The sequence below is a fragment of the Oncorhynchus masou genome, chromosome 27 (assembly GCF_036934945.1).
Source record: "Oncorhynchus masou masou isolate Uvic2021 chromosome 27, UVic_Omas_1.1, whole genome shotgun sequence".
In the NCBI taxonomy this organism is placed as follows: domain Eukaryota; kingdom Metazoa; phylum Chordata; class Actinopteri; order Salmoniformes; family Salmonidae; genus Oncorhynchus; species Oncorhynchus masou.
The window spans coordinates 54,785,991-54,791,074 of NC_088238.1; the positions used below are offsets into that span (position 1 = coordinate 54,785,991).

The 5,084-nt window shown below is 43.1% G+C and overlaps 1 protein-coding gene across 1 annotated transcript in view; it reads right to left on the reverse strand.

The window, feature by feature from the left end:
- The window catches only part of LOC135516427 (cGMP-specific 3',5'-cyclic phosphodiesterase-like), a 111,737-nt gene extending 107,457 nt beyond the window's left edge, over positions 1-4,280 (reverse strand). The window contains exon 1 of the mRNA XM_064940741.1: positions 4,099-4,280. The gene's annotated coding sequence lies outside the window, so the exon portion shown is untranslated. The remainder of the gene's footprint in view (positions 1-4,098) is intronic.
- Positions 4,281-5,084: the final 804 nt, after the last annotated feature.

Genomic DNA, 5,084 nt, shown 5'->3' on the forward strand with positions numbered 1-5,084 from the left:
TGTGTGTGTGTGTGTGTGTGTGTGTGTGTGTGTGTGTGTGTGTGTGTGTGTGTGTGTGTGTGTGTGTGTGTGTGTGTGTGTGTGTGTGTGTGTGTGTGTGTGTGTGTGTGAGACATGAAACTGTCTCTTGAGGGACATACATTAGATCAGATATGTAACTTCTAACTTTGCCTATTCATCCCCCTCCCCCTCCTCCTCCTCACCCCCCTCCTCATCCCCCTCCTCACCCCCCTACTCCTCATCCCCCTCCTCACCCCCTCCTCCTCCTCCTCACCCCCTCCTCCTCACCTCCCCTCCTCATCCCCCCTCCCCACCCCCTTCCTCACCCCCCTCCTCACCCCCCTCCTCATGCCCCTGCTCCTCTTCCTCATCCCCCTCCTCATCCCCCTCCTCTCTGGACGAGTGTCTTTCCCCTGTGATGATAAGCACATGGCCTGTTGCTTACATATTCCCATGATAAAGTCATGACTTCCCAGCGTGGCTCGCAGGCCTAACCCAAATGAAGCCTGTGACTCAGCCATTAATCAGATGGTTAGACCCCTTTAGCTCTCTTCTCTTTTATAAAGGGCAACGGTATGTGTGTATTCAATCAGGGCTGTGAAAGGTGGGTTGGAGCTGTACATGTAGTTGTAGCTAGCAGTGGCCATCCTGGAAACAGGCCTGTGTTCGTGACAAGTGGCGCTAGCGGGCAAAAAGGAACTGAACGAGCTGAAGTGAATATTTGGAATGGGAAGAGTAGCTATAAACGGTGTTGTCCTTGGTGACGGAATAATGAGCGTTTAGAACCAACATTCTAATGGTTAACTCCAGTGGTGAAACAAGTACCCATCTGTCATACTTAAGTAAAAGTAAAGATACCTTAATATAAAGTGAAAGTCACCAGATAAAATATTTGATTAAAAGTCTAAAAGTATTTGCTTTTAAATATACTTAAGTATCAAAAGTAATTGTAGTTGCTAAATATACTTAAGTATCAAAAGTAAAAGTATAAATCATTTCAAATTCCTTGTAATAAGCAACCCAGTTGGCAAGATGATGCATGTTTGTTTTTTTACGGATAAACAGGGGCACACTCCAACACCCGGACATAATTTACAAACCAAGAACTTGTGTTTAGTGAGTACGCCAGATCAGAGACAGTAGGACCAGGGCTGTTCTCTTGATAAGTGCGTCAATTGGACCATTTTTCTGTCCTGCTAAGCATTCAAAATGTAATGAGTACTTTTGGGTGTCAGGGAAAATGTATGGAGTGAAAAGTGCATTATTTTCTTTTGGAATGTAGTGAAGTAAAAGTAAAAGTTGTCAAAAATATAAATAGTCAAGTAAAATACACACAACCCCCCAAAATTACTTAAGTAGTACTTTGAAGTATTTTTACTTAAGTACTTTACACCACTGGTTAACTGTTAGAACAATTACATTTGTTATTATACTATTATTATTCTATACACTATTAACTGGAAATTCTGGTTTGTTACCACTAGAGGGCAGAGTGCATGACAGACTGCACTCTGAGGTTACTCTATTTTCTGTATTAAATGTTGACCATTATCTCCTCAATCTGACCAAGTGCAGAAGGTTGAATAATTGACCTGAACCACTCAACATTGACCAATGACCTAACTTGAGGACCAGAGCTTTGCACCAACCCTCACAGCCCTGAACTTCTTCACATTGCTCTGATCTGTGCATTCCTCTGGTCAAAAGCACCCCATTGGCTAAGACACTGCTCCAGTAAACACACACCCCATAAATTTATCAGCTGGTATATCAACACACTGTGTCATTAACACACTCAGCCCTTTCATACAATCAAAGAGTTCTCCACACCAATCAAAATACGCACAGACATCTGCACTAAAACAACCAGCAAAGGACCCACAAATCAAAAGAAATTCCTCAGGAACAAAGATAACAAAAACAGACTGTTGGGTTTTAATGCAGAATGACTAACAGACCAGAACCGTTTTAATGCAGAATGACTAACAGACCAGAACCGTTTTAATGCAGAATGACTAACAGACCAGAACCGTTTTAATGCAGAATGACTAACAGACCAGACCCGTTTTAATGCAGAATGACTAACAGACCAGACCCATTTTAATGCAGAATGACTGACAGACCAGAACCGTTTTAATGCAGAATGACTAACAGACCAGAACCGTTTTAATGCAGAATGACTAACAGACCAGAACCGTTTTAATGCAGAATGACTAACAGACCAGAACCGTTTTAATGCAGAATGACTAAGACCAGAACCGTTTTAATGCAGAATGACTAACAGACCAGAACCGTTTTAATGCAGAATGACTAACAGACCAGAACCGTTTTAATGCAGAATGACTGACAGACCAGAACCGTTTTAATGCAGAATGACTGACAGACCAGAACCGTTTTAATGCAGAATGACTGACAGACCAGAACCGTTTTAATGCAGAATGACTGACAGACCAGAACCGTTTTAATGCAGAATGACTGACAGACCAGAACCGTTTTAATGCAGAATGACTGACAGACCAGAACCGTTTTAATGCAGAATGACTGACAGACCAGAACCGTTTTAATGCAGAATGACTAACAGACCAGAACCGTTTTAATGCAGAATGACTGACAGACCAGAACCGTTTTAATGCAGAATGACTAAGAGACCAGAACCATTTTAATGCAGAATGACTAACAGACCAGAACCGTTTTAATGCAGAATGACTGACAGACCAGAACCGTTTTAATGCAGAATGACTAACAGACCAGAACCGTTTTAATGCAGAATGACTAAGAGACCAGAACCATTTTAATGCAGAATGACTAACAGACCAGAACCGTTTTAATGCAGAATGACTGACAGACCAGAACCGTTTTAATGCAGAATGACTAAGACCAGAACCGTTTTAATGCAGAATGACTGACAGACCAGAACCGTTTTAATGCAGAATGACTAAGACCAGAACCGTTTTAATGCAGAATGACTAAGACCAGAACCGTTTTAATGCAGAATGACTAAGACCAGAACCGTTTTAATGCAGAATGACTAACAGACCAGAACCGTTTTAATGCAGAATGACTAAGACCAGAACCATTTTAATGCAGAATGACTAACAGACCAGAACCGTTTTAATGCAGAATGACTGACAGACCAGAACCGTTTTAATGCAGAATGACTGACAGACCAGAACCGTTTTAATGCAGAATGACTAAGAGACCAGAACCGTTTTAATGCAGAATGACTAACAGACCAGAACCGTTTTAATGCAGAATGACTGACAGACCAGAACCGTTTTAATGCAGAATGACTAAGACCAGAACCGTTTTAATGCAGAATGACTAAGACCAGAACCGTTTTAATGCAGAATGACTAAGACCAGAACCGTTTTAATGCAGAATGACTAAGACCAGAACCGTTTTAATGCAGAATGACTAAGACCAGAACCGTTTTAATGCAGAATGACTGACAGACCAGAACCATTTTAATGCAGAATGACTAACAGACCAGAACCATTTTAATGCAGAATGACTAACAGACCAGAACCATTTTAATGCAGAATGACTGACAGACCAGAACCGTTTTAATGCAGAATGACTGACAGACCAGAACCGTTTTAATGCAGAATGACTAAGACCAGAACCGTTTTAATGCAGAATGACTAACAGACCAGAACCATTTTAATGCAGAATGACTAACAGACCAGAACCATTTTAATGCAGAATGACTAAGACCAGAACCGACCAGAAAGTGTTGTAGCGGCCATACTGTATAGTCAGAACAAACAACAAAGTAGTCCCCAGCATCAGGTATTCTACTGTGATGGAAGCCTCTGATATGTGACTTGCCGACGTCACAGATAAGCCTCCAGGACTGAAGAGATACTCAGCCGATAAGGAGAAACGAGAGTCCAGTCTCAGGCAGACCTAGTATCAACATGTGCAGAGGGCCAATGTTGATGTCCTCTGATGAAGCTCGGTGGTGAGTTAGGAACAGAGGGAGAAGCCCCATAGTCTATTCTTATAAAATTAGTGAGAAATAGAAAAGAGACAGTCGGCAGACAGAAAGAGAGAGAGAGGACACACATGGTGTCTCCAGAGTTTAAGAAGGAAACTGACCAGCAAGGAAGCTCCAAGCCTCCTCCATACAGACTCCAGTCCTCACAGGGTTTGGGCCAATCAGGATAGTCCACTCTTAAAGGTTAGAGATCAGAGCTGATGCTGACCAGGGTTTATCTCTTTTGACTTAATACAGATGTTTTCCTTTTTTTTTTAGAGGAACCTCCCTCCCAGGGTCCGACACAGACTCCCACGACCCCAGCTAAGACAGGCTTCACTCCGCAGAAATCCCCTTTCCTGGGAGCCACTGACGACTTTTGCTGTGTTTATTTACATTAGTTACCATGGGCGCGCACCGGACGATGTGTAAAAGCGGGCCCACGCTTATTGCGAATGGTCCAATGAGCTAAGAGCTGCCAAAGAGGGAGGGAAGAGAGATTAGACATATCCAGCAGGGTTACATCAATTCCCGCCAACACCATCGCTAACTCTCAATAAAGGACAATAAATATAGTCTGGTGGCAAATCTGGGAAAAACAAGCCTGAATGTTGAAAGGTCTTGGGCTGTGAGTGGATGTTAACCATGGGGAGGTAAAGCCACCCGTTCTGAGACAGTGGACCACTTAAGTTCTTTTTCGTCTGCTTGATTTTTCTTCAGTGTAAAAGTTTCACTCAGAAAGAATTACGTTGGGAGATTGTTCCATTATGCACAGTCAATTATAGTCCTAGATCGTATTCCATGCCACACACTTAAAGTAATGTAATCTAGATGACACACCCGCACGCGTGCGCACGCACGCACACACACACTCACGCAGGCACGCACGCACGCACGGATGCACGCACACACACACACACACACACACACACACACACACACTCACACACACATACACACTCCCAGCCACAGCGATGGGAACAACGATAAACTCTCTCACAGACAAATGGTGGTTGTGGTCTGTATCTAAATCACAGCTGGGATGACATGGCATCCCCTCTGTCATCGCCGCAGTACTCACCCCATGCTGGAGGAATGTGTTCCCTCT